Here is a 17658-nt window from a genome sequence, read left to right on the forward strand (position 1 = left end):
AATTACCTTCTGAACAGCTGACATCAAACTCATACCGAGTATTTTTCCCAGCAACCTATTTATTCCCTTTGTTTAGTTGCAAAATCTAAGTCATCTTTTAATTTTCCTTTTCTCTTTCTTCCTACATTTTATCAGTTGTCAAGTTTCTCTCACAGCTACCCCTCTACAATTGCCCTGCAGACCCAAATCACCTCTTAACTAAGCTACTGCAATAAAAAGGATTAGTGTTTTTCCCACTCCCTATTCTCCAATCTATCCTTTTTTTGCCTCAGGATTAACATGCAAATCTGCATCCAGAACTTTCATTGAGTCCTCAGTGCCTACTCTTTAAAACTCAAGGTCTTAGCAATGCTTTTTTATTCTTTCCACAGTAGTTAATTATCTATCAAGAGAAACCATTTCTTAGCTCAAATGTTCATGTTTCATAGCTCAGGGACACAGGTCAACGACAAACTTCCACGGAAGTCAAGTCAAAGAAATCCTTTACGTCTCAAGATCACTTTGCACTCTGAAAGGTACCAGCTTTCTTCATCCCTTCAGAATCTTTCATGAAATCATAAAAAGAAAAGTTGCGTATGCCTCTGTCTTGGTTCAGCCACAGCAAACTTAAAGAAACCTGCCGCACCTGGGGACAGAATGCTACTCCAACAATATGAAATCACAGACACTTGGCCAGAAGGCTTCGCCTTTGAGGTTTCAACATAGCACTAGATGTCATTGTAGCTATTCTCAACACGGATGTCCTTCCGTACTAAAGGAGAAATGAAGAGTCTAGCATTATTCTTTTGGCGTTCACTTCTATTTTTCATTGCAGTAAAAAATAAATGTAACATTTTAATCATTTTTAAATAGGTGTTTTCACATCATGTATCCACCACCATTGTCCATCTCCATAACTTCTTCATCATCTCCAATGGAAATGCCATACCCATGAAACACTAACTCCCAGTCTCCCTCCTAAGGGTGGTTACCAACCACCATTCTCCTCTCTGTATCTATGAATACCACTACTCTTGGTGCTGCATATAAATGGAATCACACAATATCTGTCTTATTTTGTCCAGCTTATTTCATTTAGCATAATGTTGTCAAGTTTCATCCATGCTGCAGTATGTATCAAAATTCCATTCCTATTTAAGGCTGAATAATATTCCACTGTATTTATATATTATATTTTGTTTATTCATTATCCACTGATGGACATTTGGGTTGTTTCCACCTTTTTGCTACGGTGAATAAAGCTGCTATTAACATGGGTGTACAAGTACCTGTTTGTGGCTCTGTTTTCAATACTTTTGGCTATATACCCAGAAGCAGAAGTGCTAGGTCATTTTGATAATTCTGGAAGCTTTGAGGAACTATCTTCCACAGCAAGCATGACATCTTAAAGTCATCACAATCTGGGTCTAACCTCACTTTCTGTATGCCCTCCCCAATCCAAGCTGGTCCTCTATCATTTAGCTAAACAGAATCTCCATGAAGCCTCTTCCTTCCTACTGTAATGATCCTGTGCCCTTGTTGCTCTGTCTGTGGTATATTTTCACACATGCAAATCTGTCTATCCTTTGGGGTTGGCTTAAGCACCACCCACTCCTGAACACCTTCCCTGATTTCTCCAACTAAACAGAATCTCTTTTTCTGAATTCCCTTATTTTCCTTTTTACTTTCTACCATATGTAATAATCATGCTCATCTTTCTCAGCAAGTATGGGCTACTTGTCCAGTTCATGCACAAGGAACAGACAATGGCAAAGGACTAAAGATAAAGCATAATTCAACTTTTCCAATCTAGTTAAGGACGGTCAAGGAAAACTAAACTATAAATGGTAAAATATTCATAAAAATGTTATGTCATCATTTTAAATGTACCTGCCAGATGACCCAAACATTCCACTTCTAGGAATATATCTGAATTAAACTTGGCACAATTTGCAGAAAGGATATTCAACACAGTGGTTTTTACAGGAAAAAGAAAAAAAGAAACAAGCTACATGTCCATTCACAGTGAAGCATAGAAGCAAGTTACAATATAACCAAAGTCCTAAGCAGGTGCTAAAGGGAAGTAGATCTATGTGGACTTTTTAATACTCTACAACATATTGTGAAATTTAAAAAACACTTCTGTCAAAATTGTGAAAGAGAATTTTTTGTAACAACAGAAAAATTTTCATTTCAAGTGGCTAAAAGTTGTTATCAATGACAGTTTGTAAAAGGAATTCACTTACGTAAATCGGTCACACAAACATCTACTCTGAATTTCTTAAAATGTCTCCCTAATTTCAGAAAATCCAAGTTGGTTCTGATTTTAAATGTAAAAATGCATACTTAAAAGTAGAATAAAAGATACCAGGGGAGTTTACAATATTCATGCCAAAAATAAGTAACTGGCAATTTTGTAATGTTTAGAACAAAAATGCTGAGTGGTCTACATATTACAACTGTGTATCTTGACGTGGGGGGGGGGAAGCAAATTCTGCATAAATGGGTGTTCTCAAAAGAGAACTAAACATCCAAGATTTATTATTAAACTAAAAATGTTCAAAACTTGCCTATTTTGGGCTTCACTTTAAAAAAATGTATGATAAATGGATACATCTCTAATATTAAGCAAAAAAAGATTAAAAAAAGAATATATCAAGCATGATTCCTTTATGTAAAGCTGACAAATAGGCAAAGCTAAACTACTGTTTAGAGACATATGGTGATGATAACCAGGGCCCTGCAGCGTGGACTGCAGGACAAGTGTGTTATCCACTGCCACTTTAGCCACCAGGAACCATCAGAAAAATGTGGTGGGGTTTATTTAACATACAGGTGAAACAAAGAGTTACTAAGGCCACAAGTGGTGGGCTATCTCACCCTAGATAGTGTCCACAGTGTTCAGAAGTCCCAAATGAAAGTCCGCTCATCCAAGATGGTGCCACCTCACCAAGGAGGGCCTGGAGGGCCTGGAGCATCTGGCAACCGGCAAGCAGCAGGCCGGGATCCATTCACAGTAGCAGCCAGCAGTGCTCATGGGCGGGCCGCTGAGATGACACTGCAGCAGCCCGCAGCAACAGTCTGAAGATTGGGATAAACAGCAATGGAAGTTGGGCCAAACAACAGAGGTAATGGCCCTGGAGGCGATACGGGACAGTCAGACAGTCGATCCAATAAAAGGCTCAGTGACTCAGTGAGACACTAGGCCCAAGTCTTCCGTGCTCTTTCCAGGTAGTGGCAGTGACAAGACCAGAGGCAAGTTAAGCCTCCCAGTAGCTGCAAAAACTTCAGCTTCCCTCTCTAGGGAGGTCAGCCACTAAGGGATGCTTCTACTTCTTCGAAGGCCAGAAGCGAGCGTCCAAGTGTCTTAGAGTGTATCAGGAATCTCGGTGGGATCCCAAGACTTGGGCCTAGTGTCCCAAAGATTATAAGGTTCCCTGTGCTGCCTTATAATCTTTCAGAGTCCCCCACCCTCCTGATGGGACCATTAACCTGGCTGACACCCCAGGGAGGGGCTGCCTACAGGCAGCAACTTTTGGCAGGGGAGGGTAAATAAAGCACCATGTTTTTCTAATGGTTCCCGCTGCTTATGCAGCAGTCCACACTGCAGGGTCCCAGTTACAATAAAATTACGAAGCAAAGAAAGGAAATTATCACAAATGATAGAATCATGGTTACTTCTAAGAGAGGTAAATGACTATAAAAGAGGGATCCCGTGAAAGTGCATCTGGAGCACCAACAGTATTCTACTAGACCTGGATGGTGGTCACACAGGTATTGCTCATGATTATTCTTTAGACTGCATAGATTTTATGCATACTTCTGAATTTCTCACAATATAAAAAAATCTAGTAAAATCTAACTTTATAGTATTTAATAATATGTAAACATTTTTGCAGTTGATCTTTTATTTTGAACATGTGCTCACACAGCTAGAAGTTTCAGCTAAGAATGCACAGCAAAACTAACCTGCCAAAAGGTATGTGAAAAGAACAATCAAATCATTAGGAACTCAGACTGAAAAGGAGGAAATCTCATTGGAAATCTCTTCAGATTTCAATCTTCTCAAATTTTAATGTGGATCTCATTAAACTACAGACTCAGACTCAGTAGGTCTGGGCTGGAACCAGACATTCTGCTTTCTTATCCTGGGGAGCCAATGCTGCCAGTCTTCAGTAACCAAGTTCTTAAGTAGCCATTAAGATGCAGCTGGTGTCAAGATTAGATAATAAAAGGAAATGGGACCAACAGGTATTGACAGTATAAACCAGGTGCCTTATCTCATTTAATCCTTACCTCAGCTCTAAGGGACAGATTATCTGTCCTTCTTACAGATGAGGATAATGGGGCTCAGATAAATTGATTTGCCAAGATTATACAGAATTGAAAAAAAGAAGAGGACCCAGAATTGCAACGCAGTTCTATTACTCTATTTTTAAAAAGATAAATCAGTCAATCACTGAAATCAATTTAAAGTCATCCTCAAAAAATAACCATACTGGGCCTCTCTGGTGGCCTAGGGGTTAAGTCTCAGCGCTAGCACCACTATGGCCTGAGTTCCCATCCCTGGCCAGGGTGTAGCAGATCTCTCCTGTCTCACCCCCTGCTCCTCTCAGCAGTGTATTTCAGTGGATCTGCCTGTTCTGCTCCCCACTCTGTCTCTTATGAATATTCTGACCCCCTATACCGCTAGCCTACAGCCCAGTTCTTCTATGCAAAAAAAAAAAAGACCTGTCATAAAAGGGGCAGATGAAGGAGTTAAATGACACAATGTCATTTAACTGTCATTTAAGTGTCACTGAGGAAAGAAAAGAAGGGAAGGGCTTACTTAGATCAAGAAGCAAAAGTAGGCCTCCCTAGCAGTGCAAGGGGTGAACAGCCTCAGCACTGTGAAGCTATCCCCAGCCATTGCAGGAGTTCCATCCCTGGCCAGGGAGGTGACCCACATGGTGCAGCAGTCATCCCATGCTCCCCTCAGCAGTGTATTTCAGTAGATCTGCCTGTTCTGCTCCCCACTCTGACTCTGGTGAATCCTCTCACCTCTGCACCTCTGGCCTATACCCCAGGTCTTGGATGAATAAAATAAATCTTAAAAAAAAAAGAAAAAAAAAGTCACAAAAAGCAAAATAACAGACAAATGCAATTTAGGAATCCTGACGGGATCCTGGTTCCTACATTACTCCTTTACACTTGCTGTTCCCTGTCCCTCAAATTTAACATTAAACACCCAGCCTTCTGTCTTTCAGTCTGAATTATCACCTTTTCACTGAGGTCTTCTTCAAGCCACCCAATTTCAATTTGTTTTCCTTTTCTGTCCCATGTCACAATCATATCACCCTGTTTTATTTTCTTTGTAGTAGTTATTACTATCTGAAATTCTGTTCCTTCATTAATTGCTTTCTTCAATCTCAAATGTAAGATCCAAGAAATCAAGGAGCTTACATACTTGTCCAATGTATCCCTGAGACCCTGAACCATGCCTAGCACATAGAAGCATTTGGTAAATATCTGTTGCATGCGTGGACCAAAGAACAAAAAGGCAAGAAAGATTAACAGACACTTAGGATCATGCAGTACCTCAGACAGCTCATGAGAAACATCAACTCATAGACTGAAAGAATATATACTTAAAGACCATATCAATACCCAATTTAATAAGCACTAACTGTGCCTACCAGGCACTAAAATTATTACGGTGAATTGTACTGTGTGATATATTCCTTTTAAGCTATTTGGTAGAAATTTATTAGCACAATTGTCTCAATGAATATTAACTTTAACACAATTGTGCAAGGGCAGCAGTGGTTAAGTGTGGAACATTAGGCAATACTCTACACAGCTGGATAGAATAATTTGGAGAAAAAAAAAAAAAACCCTTCCTAGGAAGATGAGTGGTCCAGTTGTATAAATAAAATTGACAAACATGGGGCCTCCCTGGTGGCACAAGGGGTTAAGACACAACCTATGAAGCTATCCAGAGCCACTGAAGCACCAGTTTGATCCCCAGTCAGGGAGGTGACCCACATGGCACAGCAGACTTCTCCTGACTCTCCCGCTGCTCCCCTTAGCAGTGTATTTCAGTCAATCTGCCTTTTCTGCTCTTTACTCTGTTTCTGGTGAATCCTCTCACCCCCCGTAACTCTGGCTGGTACCCCAGTTCTTGTATGCATAAATAAATAAATAAATTTAAAAAAAAAAAAGTGACAAACATGAGGGGCCTCCCTGGTGGTGCAAGAGGTTAAAATGCAACCTATGAAGCTATCTGCAGCCACTGCAGCACCAGTTCGACCCCCTGCCAGGGAGGTGACCCACATGGCGCAGCAGACCTCTCCTGACTAGCCTGCTGTTCCCCTCAGCAGTGTATTTCAGTCAGTCTGCCTGTTCTGTTCCCCACTCTGTCTCTGGTGAATCCTCTCACCACACCCCGCACCTCTGGCCTGCACCCCAGCTCTGGTATGCATAAATAAATAAATCTTCTTTAAAAAATGACAAACATGAGAGGCAATGAAGCAGTCTCAGAGAAACAGACTGCATGAGGGATGTCATGGAACAATGATGGTCATATGGAGAGTTTCAAAGATAAAAAAAAGTAGAGAGCTAGGCAATAGCTACCACAGGTTACTGATTAGAGGAGAAACAGGTAGTAGATCTTTAATAGTAGAAGATCTTCAATTAGTAATTCTTTAATAGTACTGTCACCTCAATCGTGAGCATTCCCAAAGACTACCAAAAAAAGAGTAACTCAGGGCCTCCCTGGTGGCACAGTGGTTGAGCGCTGGGTTGCGAAGCTGCCCACAGCCTCTGCGGCGCCAGTTCGATCCCCGGCTGCTCCCCGGCCACCGGAGGAGGGTCCCACATGGCGCGCAGACCTCTCCTGCCGCCCGCTGCTCCCCTCAGCAGTGTGCTTCGGTCCTTCTGCCTGCTCTGCTCCCGGCTCTGGCTCTGGTGAATTCTCTCACCCTCCTGCGCTTCTGACTGTACCCAGTGCTTGTATAAACAAAACAAACAAATAAATAAATCTTTTTTTAAAAAAAGAGTAACTCAAATAACAGCAAGTATTGTTTACCACTTATTAGGCATTTAGCTAAATATTTCACAAGTATGTCATGAGGTGGGAATTCTATTCCCCTTCTGAAGATGAGAAAGACTGAGATCACACAACCAGCAAGCAGCAGAGCCCTGGCAAGAAGACCAGCTAAGAAGTGTAACACTGCCTTCTGCTCCCCAGACCTCATCCACAGCCAGGGCAGAACAAGCTAACGAACAGGGAAACCTAACATAAAGGATACCAAGCGAGGTGATACAGAAGCATATGGCAAAATACAGGAGATGATAAGGCTATTAAAAAAAAAAAAAACCCCACTCCTGGTTTTACGGTCAACGAGCAAAGAATACAATGGTTTTACCTACAGAAAATGGGACTACTGAGAAGGGAATTTAGTTGGAGGAGACTTTTCTCTTAGGGGAGCAAGAGGAGGAGAGAGGACAGCAATGAAATAAGAGACTCAGGTGTGAACACACAGACAGCTGAGTTAGAAGAGATATACTAGAGGGTCCCTGGAGAATGAAAAGAAACAAGGAAGAGCCCACATAAGTTGACTTAAGAGACATCAGGACAGTGGTGTCAAATGAAGCCATGAATAAGTCAAAACTCCAATCAAGAATAGAAAAGAGGGGCCTCCCCGGTGGCGCAGCGGTTGAGCGCTGGGTTGCGAAGCTGCCCGCGGCCTCTGCGGCGCCGGTTCGATCCCCGGCTGCTCCCCAGCCACCAGCGGAGGATCCCACATGGGGCGCAGACCTCTCCTGCCGCCCGCTGCTCCCCTCAGCAGTGTACTTCGGTCCTTCTGCCTGCTCTGCTCCCCGCTCTGGCTCTGGTGAATTCTCTCACCCTCCTGCACTTCTGACTGTACCCAGTGCATGTATAAACAAAACAAACAAACAAATAAAATAAATAAATAAATAAAAACATGCCCCTATTAAAAAAAAAAAAAAAGAAAAGAGGGCCACCCCGGTGGCACAGCGGTTGAGCACTGCCCGCAGTCTCTGCAGCGCCGGTTCTATCCCCCGCCACCAGGCAAGGGTCCCACAAGGCGCGCAGACCTCTCCTGCTGCCCGCTGCTCCCCTCAGCAGTATTTCTTCAGTCTGCCTGCTCTGCTCTCCCCTCTGGCTCTGGTGAATTCTCTCACCCTCCCATGCTTCTGACTGTACCCAGTGCTTGTACAAATAAATAAATAAATCTTAAAAAAAAGAAAAGAAAAGAGCAGTGCATTCCTGCTACAGACCAGGTATGCCGCTGGGACCATGCCATAAGGCAACAGAAGGTAAGTTTCCTTGCCCCAGTTTTAGTGTTCCATAAAAACAATATACTGTTTACCATTTGAGTGTTTACTATGTGCTAAGTAGTTTACACACATTCCCAGATTTAATTATCCCGTAACACAGGCATCATATTCATTTTATAGTTAAAAACACTGAAACTTAAAGAAGCTAAAACATACCCAAAGAAAGAAGAGCATGAGTCTAGGTCTAGCTGGGGCCAAAGCCTATGATCTTAATTATTATGTTAAAGTAAATGGTTATCAGGGCCTCCCTAGTGGCGCAAGGGGTTAAGTCTCAGCACTATGAAGCTATCAGTAGCCACTGCAGCACAAGTTCAATCCCCAGTCGGGGAATTAACTCACATGGCACAGGTGAGCTCTCCTGTCTTGCCTGCTGCACCCCTCAGCAGTGTATTTGAGTAGATCCTCCTGTTCTGCTCCCTACTCTGTCTATGGTGAATCCTCTCACTCCCACACCTCTGGCCCCAGCTCTTGTATGCATAAATAAATAAATCTTTAAAAAAAAATAAATTGTTATCAAGCCAGTCCACAGAGCATATGTAAGCCACGAAGTTACCTTTTTTCTTGTGGTAATACATTGGTCATTGTAGCCATGTTCCAGTGTGCAGTTCAGTGACATTAAGCACATCATCTTTCTTTTGCACCCACCACCACCACCAGCCTCTAGAACTTTATCACCCCAATCTGAATCTCCATACCCAGTAAACAATAACCCCCAAGTTCCTTCTCTCCCTAGCTTCTGGCAACTACTATCCTACTTTCTGTCTCTATAAACTGGTCTTCTCTAGGCATTCATATAAGTATAATCATAAAATATTTGTTCTCTTGTGTCTGGCTTATTTCACTTAGTATAATGTCTTCAAGGTTCATTACTATTGTTACTTTAAAATGAAATAAAATGTGAAATTCTAACCCACCCATCATAATGCACCTCTAAGGGGAACTGTATGCCAAAATTCCACTATGATCATGAAACACATTTCTGGAAGAGAAAACTACATTTACTGGACCCACCCTGGTGGCGCAAGGGGTTAAGCACTGCACTATGAGGCAATCCGCAGACTCTGCAGCACAAGTTAGATCCCTGGCCTGCCAGGGAGCAACCCACATGGCGCAGCAGACCTCTCCTGTCTGGCCCGCTGCTCCCCTCAACAGTGTATTTCAGTCGGCCTGTTCTGTTCCCCACTCTGTCTCTGGTGAATCCTCTCACCCCCTCCATCTCTGTCCTGTACACCAGCTCTTGTATGCATAAATAAATAAATCTTTGAAAAAAGAAAAGAAAAAAGAAAACTACATTTACTGAGAAAAATGGGGAAAAGGTGTGGAAGAGAGTGATCAAAATGTGGAGGATTCACAGGGAAGTAAAACTTGAGATTAATAAGGAAATGACTAGCTTGTTTGATCTTGACAAGATCAAAGGATCTATTTGAAAAGATGTTATTAAGTATCTCAAAGTGTAAGTTAAGAAACAGTCCTGTGGGCTTCCCTGGTGGCCTAGAGGTTAAGTCTCAGCACTATTACCTCTAAGGCCTAAGTTCCATCCCTGGGCAGGGAACTGACCCACATAGGGCACAGGAGACCTCTCCTGTTTCCCCGGCTACTCCCTTCAGCAGTGTATTTCAGTAGACCAGCCTATTCTGCTCCCCACTCTGTCTCTGGTGAATCTGCTCACTCCCCCTCCACCTCTGGCCTATACCCCAGTTTCTATGCAAAAAAAAAAAAAACAAAAAAAGAAAGAAACAGTCCTGAGAACACACTACAAACAATACTGCTTGGTCCAAGATAAAATACTGTTACTTTTTGGCAAGAGACAGCAAGACCACCAGTAAAAATGTTTTTAAAAACAAATATCAAACAGAAGGATAAATTCCATTTTCCCTTGGCTTCCTGAAAAGTCAGAATATAGAAGAAGCAATATTTAGTTAAAACAGTATCGATGAAACGCCAAACAATGCACCAAGAGGTTCATTCTGGAAAAATATACTTTTTCTCTATAAGGCAACATGAATGAAACATTTAAAATGAGGATAATAAAGGAGAACAAATTTGGAAGAGTGTGCCACACCAGTGAATTCCCTAGAAAAGTTGAATCAAGAGTATACTAAAAATTAATACTCCTAAGGGACAATTACCAAGCTCAACTACTTACTTGCCTTAATAGAATTAAATGAACTACCTCTAATCTAAGTTACTGCTTGGAGTAAAATTTTACAAGTAACTATTCCTTTATATAATATCTATACATTTGTCAGATTTAGTTATCTAAACAAGCTACTTCCACCTTGAAAGCAAAACACAGAAGAGCAATAATGGAAAGGATTAAAATTAAAAATGATAGAGAAGTTTACAAAGTAGAAATTTAATACAGGAAGAATCAGAATTGAAAGCAAATTTACTTTCCAATACATGTAAGAATAACAAAATACAATTACAAGTAAGCTGTAGGAGTCCCACTAAGCCATAATCATACAAGACATGTAGAAGAATACCACCATAATCTTTAAAATAAGCTATCAATATACTGCAAGCTAATACTGAGCAATTTTTAAATGATTTGTCTCTAGGTCTTATCTGTCTGTGTAACCAACTGTCACAATACAGACAAATGAACAAACACATCTTCACTTTTCTGTCAAGCACAACCTTAAAGCACTCATTTTCAGTTAAGATATAGACTGCGACATGTTCAAGTAATATAGCACCACTTAAAGATTTGACTGGACCCTAAAACTCATAAAAATATTGCAATGTAGGCAATACATGATAAATTAATTATACAATCACCATAGCAGTGAGGTGAGGAACTTGTATTGGGACACAGAAGTTCAGTATCAGAGATGCTAAGCATCTTAATCTCTTAAGTAGTTTCGAGAGCTGAGTCTGGTCTGGCTTACACTATCAGCTTTACCCCAAAAGAAGCGAACCTACTACTGTATTTACTGTTGGGAGAAGGGGGACAGTACTAATAACCAACCTGTAGTAAACATCCTAAAAGACAATTAAACATTAACTAGATGTGATCAAATTAAAATCATATAGTGCTTTTTTGTGCCAGTTTATAAAAAAAACAAAAATATCATCAAAGTTGTCACCACTTAGTAATCTGAGATATTTTAATTGCAACTCTAATGTTTGTGTTTGTTGCCTGTGTATGACTCACCCTCACAAAGGTTCTTCTAAGACTCAGCTGGATTTTTAAGAATGCAGAAATCATAACTGGGGCATACTGTGTGGGAAGTGCCATGACAGTGAATGAATAAAAGAACTCATGATTAAAAAAATTTTAAGTTTTTATAAAAAGCAAGTCACTCACAAAAGGCAGACTTTCCTGCAGAAGAATAGGAAAGATTGGGGAAAGGCAAATCCTGGATCTGAGAAGCCTTCCTTGTTTCCCTTAGTTGGATTCAGTGCACTTCTTACACTACAATATACTTAGCTAGTTTCCTTGCCCGACTCCACAACCAAAGTATACATGCAACTTTTAGACAACTACTTCCCGAAATGTCCAGAACATACAGAGCTGTCAATTGGTGTTTTCATAAAATTACTGAACAGTCAGACTTGCATTTACCTTTTATATTACAAAGCACTCTCACAAACATTACCTCTTCTGAGTCACATATCTTGTGAGGTGGGGAGGGCAGAATTTAACCAAATGGCTTTTGGTTTTGTAAGGAGTTGCTAATTCACTAACTACAAATAATCCTGAAATCAAAAAGATAGTCAAGTAATTGTTTATCTTGGAGATAACTTCTCCTTGGAACCAATATTTTCACAAAGCACAGAGCTTTAGCTAGCATTTTCTATGCTTGCTCTTCATAATAGGTAGTAATCACAGAGCTCTGAATCTTACAGAAATTTTCACTACATAAAGCAGTGATAGATAAGGCTCTTCTAGAAATCAGATATTAAGCATGCTAAACTGTTTTTCCTGATTTTGTTCTTTTTGTGACTGAGAAGGTAAGGACTTGCTTACAAAAGGCAAGATGCTGGAGAATGATGTCATGGATGTCATAAAGTTGCATCAATACCTGATGATGATTTAGCACAACAATGCAACACATTAGGCCAAAAAGCCTAAAGTCAAAGCACCAGGATGTTTTACTGCATTAATTTCCTGACTTTATTAGCAAATTGAAATGGAGACTGACTCTCCAGTTTTCTACCACCGAGAAGCTGGTGATTCAGGTTTATGTCCTTAGCAAAGACACTAAAGCTTCATGAAAAAGACTTTACGAAAGGGGGAGGGGGGGAACATGGTCAAAGAATTAGCTAACATTAAACAAAGAAAGTTGTCATTTTAACAATTAAAAAGCTTTTTGAAGTAGACAACATTCCCATGGGCCAATGTAGATTGGTAATACTGAGCTTGTCAAAAGTAAACAGTTACAGGGTATGAAATGACAACCTAAAATAGAAAGGATACCCAAATTAGACATATGAATAAATACACTCAAAGTTAGGAATTTGACATAGCATCACTATTCACTATAAAAGCTAGACTGAATTTTAAATGTTCAATTCTAAATGATGGCATTTCTTCTCAAAATTTAAACCCAAGATGTGATCATTCTTAAGCATATGCAGAACAAATTTAAGTTACAAAAGGTATTTGGTGTGTCCAAACTAAAGTCATCACCTCCAGTTATTCCTTACAGAACAAGTGCAACACCCCGCGCCCCCCATGTGAGAAAAAGTAAATCAGTCTCCAAATCAGCATCTGAACAACAAAAAGGAGTTCTCAAAAAAGAATTACAAGCATAGTTCAATGTCGCTGTTAGCAAGTGAGAATAGGGAATGTGCCTGAATCTTCATCTAGAGCAATCAGAATCCCACCACAGAAGAGCCCAGACTTTGGCAATTAAGAAATAAAGCTTTTATTTTCCTAATAAAATGGAGAGATTTTACAGACAAAAACAATCGACTACTCCCGAATAACCCAAAGCTTTCAAACCAACATCGTTAGCCGAAGTTACTCTGCAGAGACTATCAGGATCTTAACAGTTGTTGGTTTGTTTTTTTTTTTTCTTCGTTTACAAATTCGTTCCCACCCTCCACCGTTTTCTGTGCACAAACAATTCTCACCAGAAGCCTTCCACAGTCAGAGCACGGATTGCCTTCTCCACCAAGGAGCTCCGCAGTTCCTACTTCTCTGAAGGAACACTCGAAAAGCTAAAGGGTAGGGAAGGCTGACTGGATTGTATTTTTCAGAGCCCACTCCAAAATCTTCCCGTGGCAGCTGCAAGCTTCTGAGCTGCTGACCCCTCGCCGCAGCCCCAATCGGGGATGGCACCGGACTCCGTCTCCTCTCCAAAGGCGTTAAAGATTTGGGGGCGGGGTGAAAGATTGTCTGACACCCCAACAGCCACCCTAGCCCAGGTCACACACCCTTTCGTGGCCCCGGCGAGAGGACGAGACCCAGTGTGCTTGCGGAGAGGGGCCGGGTTCGTTTCCATCCCTAGGGTTGTCAGAAAAGGGACTCTTCTCCCTGCCCAACCTAGGGAGGCTGAGGATGACGATGGCAAGACTCCCCACTTCCAGAGCAGCCAGCCCCGACCTCCACGCGGGACGCAGGGCTTGCGCTGGACCCGGGGCGCACACTGCCCCGTGCGGGCCCGGGGCATAAAGGGCAAGGGGCGCCGGCTCCCCGCCGCAGCCCCCGGAGGGGAGAGGCCTCACCTGGCCCAGCCCGCGCCACGCTCTCGGGTTCGCTCCGCTGGCGATGGCGGTGAGGGAGCCTGGGACAGGGCCGAAACAGAGGCGCTGCGCCTCAGGTCGCGCTTGCCGCACTCGGGGAACCTCACAGCCGGAGGGACCCTAAGCCGCTCGGAGCCGCCATCTTCGTCCACTCAAACACCACCGCCGCGGCTGCTCTGGCAGAGAGAAGACAGCGCGGAGCACGCATGCGCCGGAGGCCGGCGCGGAGGACGCGCGCGCACACACGTCAGCGCGGCGGGCCCGGGGGCGGGACCTTGCCGGGAAGGGGCGTGGCCCCGACGCGGGTTCCCCTGAGGCTGGGGAGCGCGTGCGGGGCCGCGGAGCCGGGGCCGCGAGGCTCGGCCAGTCCGGCTCGCCTTGCTGGGCCCTTCGAGACGGCGCTGGAGTGGCGCCCGCCCTCCTTTGCGACGCCTGGGGCGGTTTTAAAGGCTCGAGATTGGGAGAGATGTTTGACCTAGAATGACCTCATGTGTACTCCGGGGACCCTGGGGAGGCCCGCAGCCCTCCTGTGGCGGATGCGGGTGCTCGGATGCGGGTGCCCGTGGATGTCATCGGAGGGAGGGACACGCAGGGCCTCGCTTGTGCCAGCGAAGCCGCCCAAAACCGTAGCAGCCCCCGGTGTGAGTTGTTACTAACTCTGTTTTTCATATGAGGAAACAGGCGCCGAGAAATAGCAGTAATTTTCCCAGAACCACACTTGAGAAGGGAGAAGTAAGAAGGCGAGGAGGGCAAGGCAGGAACTCAGGTGCATTTATCTGCTCGCCAAGCTCCTGGGCTTTTCAATGCCACTATCACCAGGAGGTGGGTTCTATCAGAATCCCCTTTCCAAAGGAGCCACCTGGTGAACGCATCCCTACAGAATATGGTGTAAGGAAATGCCAGCCATGCAGAGCCAAGGGGGTCTTCACCTCCTGCGCCTCAAACTCACGCATCCATGAGCTGCCAACAGACCAGCCTGCACCTCCTGGGAAATAGCCTGGATCAGATTCAAAGTCTCCTCTCAGGACGGGAGGGCAAGGTGTTATTGAGAAGACTTAGATCAACCTCATTCTAGAAAGTACTAGAGTTTCTCATTTTGGACTAAGAGACCCCTGGGAAAGTAGACGACCCAGCAAGAGAAACGAGAGAATCTCACTTCTTTAAAAAATACAGGTTTCACGACCCACTTTAGACTTCTAAAGCCCTCTCTGCCCCCTTTCCAAAGAATTCTGATAACCCAATCAGGTCTGGAACCGGAAGATCATGTCAGAAGAAGGTCAGTACAGAAACACTCCACCCTGAATCTCCTAGCTCAAAGACAGCAAAACTTTTGTCTGCTTTGCTCCCTGTTTTACCAGCAGCATCCAAAATAGAGTGACACACAGTGAGCACCTGCTATGTGTCAAATGCTGTGATATGTATGCTGATATAATTTTAAATAAAACTAACAAAGTCCCTGCCCTCATAGCAGGCCCTGTATAGTCTACTGGGAGAGACAGAGAGTAAACAAATAAGCCAATATAAAACTCTAAATTGTGATAAGCACAAAAGTATTATCATTAAAGCAAAATTTTTTTTAAAGATTTATTTATTTATTCATACAAGCACTGGGTACAGTCAGAAGCACGGGAGGGCGAGAGAATTCACCAGAGATGGAGGACACTGCTGAGGGGAGCAGCGGGCGTGGCAGGAGAGGTCTGCCTTGCTGGTGGCCGGGGATCGAACCGGCGCTGCAGAGGCTGCGGGCAGCCTCGCAGCCCAGCGCTCAACCCCCGAGCCACCAGGGAAGCCCAAAGCAAAGTTTTTAAGAATCATGGTTGATGTTTATTGTGGACCCTTGTTAATGGTGCTTCACACTAAGTAAGTGTCATCAGTGAGTCTACTTTGCACAAAGGGATTAAGTAGCTCACCCTCATCTCAAGTAGGATTTGAGCCAGGGGTTCTTATTTTAAAGTCTGTGTTCTTGAACTTTACACATGCTGTTCCTGATAAACAGGAGGAGATAAGATTGAGCCAGGTTTATATATGGACAGCAATATCAGAAGGAAGACTGGACATTACATGATAGGTCATGGAGATTCCAGGGCAGGAGGATATTTGATGAAAATGGAGTTTTAAAATAATCTCTCTGCAGTATGAAGGCCTTTTGGGACATGTACTTATTTAGAAGATCTGTGTTGGGAGCCTGATGCCCTAAAGGGATCTGGACCAGGTTTTTGGAGAATACCTGTTTACTCTTCATACGGAGTTCCAGGACGTTGAAGTTCTGCAAACAGAACTTCTTCCCAGAATTGACTCCTGTTCTCTGAGGACGTGCTGGCTTGTGCGCATGTTCCCCACTAACCAGGAAAACTTGTTTTCAGCAGTAACTTACTAATCTGAATAAGCAAAAACACAATTGTGTGCTGTTTTCTTGTTCCTTTGTCCATATCTTCAATAAAAGCTTGGGCTGGGAGAGTGAAAGGCAGAGCTGCTCTTGATGGTTCTCCCCAGCCTCCACCTATTGCAAATGCATTTAGACTCGAGTCTTTGTTAATGGCAGAGAACTTCATCGGCTGGTCTGACCACGACAGATGTGCACATCGAACAATATTCAAAAGGTACACAAGGATATATACGAAAAATGAAGCCCATCCCACCAACCTCCTAACTGCCACGATGCATACACAGACATACACATACATAAATAAATAAATCTACAAAGAGCAGTAAACTACAGCAAAAGCGTCTTAAAAAAAAGACTATAGTCCCTCAAGATTATTTGATGTCAGTATATTTGGAGCCATCTAAATTCTGTTAACCAATTGCATTCTATTCACTTGGATGAAAATAGCATGTAATTTTAAAACAAATCCTCTAGTGATGGACTTTTGTTTCCAGTCTTTTGTGAGGCTAACAAAACAACAATGAATATCCTTGTATATTTGTTATTTGCATATGAGCAAATTATCTACAGGGAAATGTTCTAGCAATATAATAGCTGGGTCAAAAGGCATGTACATGTTAAGTGTTAGTAAATTGCCATATATTTCTCAACACAAGTGACTACACAATCTCAGCGTGAATCAAATAGTTCACTATGAGTTTTGCTTTTCTATTCCTATCACATATATCAAAGGTGCCTGCAGTTCTGAATGCAAGCCCCTCAAAAGAAAGACCCCCAAAAGAAAGGTGTTTCAAATATATTTCACAAGAAAAAGAAGCTCATGCTTTAGCATTTCTGCCAATAGTTGCACATGTCACTGCCTCAACTTTTGGGGTATTCCCCCAAGAGGAGAAATCACCACCACTTCCTCAATTTTAGAGCTTATTTGGTCCCATCACCACATTAGAGATGAAGAGGGGATTTGCCCAAGGTCACAAGGCTGCCTCTAATTGCCCACTTAATGGAACAAAACCTCTTTCCTTTGCAGCCTCCTCACCGATCCCCAAGATCTTTCTCTTCTAGAAAATTCAGTCTCAAGAAGGCCCACCAAATTCCTTTGTTAAGGCTTATTGCCAAATATGACAAAATTATAAGAATCTAGCTCCCTCTGCTGGTCACACACAAGGCCTAAAACTGCTGGGAGGGCGAATGCATTTGTGGAAAAACTAGGCACACCTAAGAGTGAGATTTAGGGGAGGTCTGATAGCCTCAATCAC

The 17658-nt window shown here is 42.9% G+C and overlaps 1 protein-coding gene across 2 annotated transcripts in view; it reads right to left on the reverse strand.

The window, feature by feature from the left end:
* Positions 1-17658, reverse strand: part of FBXO42 (F-box protein 42) — a 71192-nt gene that overhangs the window by 51024 nt on the left and 2510 nt on the right. The window contains exon 1 of one of the 2 annotated variants that reach the window (XM_037500333.1): positions 13999-14213. The exons of the other annotated variant lie outside the window; for it this stretch is intronic. The gene's annotated coding sequence lies outside the window, so the exon portion shown is untranslated. Of the gene's footprint in view, positions 1-13998; positions 14214-17658 lie in introns of those variants that run through there. 2 annotated transcript variants of the gene reach the window in all.

The sequence above is a fragment of the Talpa occidentalis genome, unplaced genomic scaffold (assembly GCF_014898055.3).
Source record: "Talpa occidentalis isolate TD23 unplaced genomic scaffold, MPIMG_talOcc4v2.1 talOcc4.9, whole genome shotgun sequence".
NCBI classification, from domain to species: domain Eukaryota; kingdom Metazoa; phylum Chordata; class Mammalia; order Eulipotyphla; family Talpidae; genus Talpa; species Talpa occidentalis.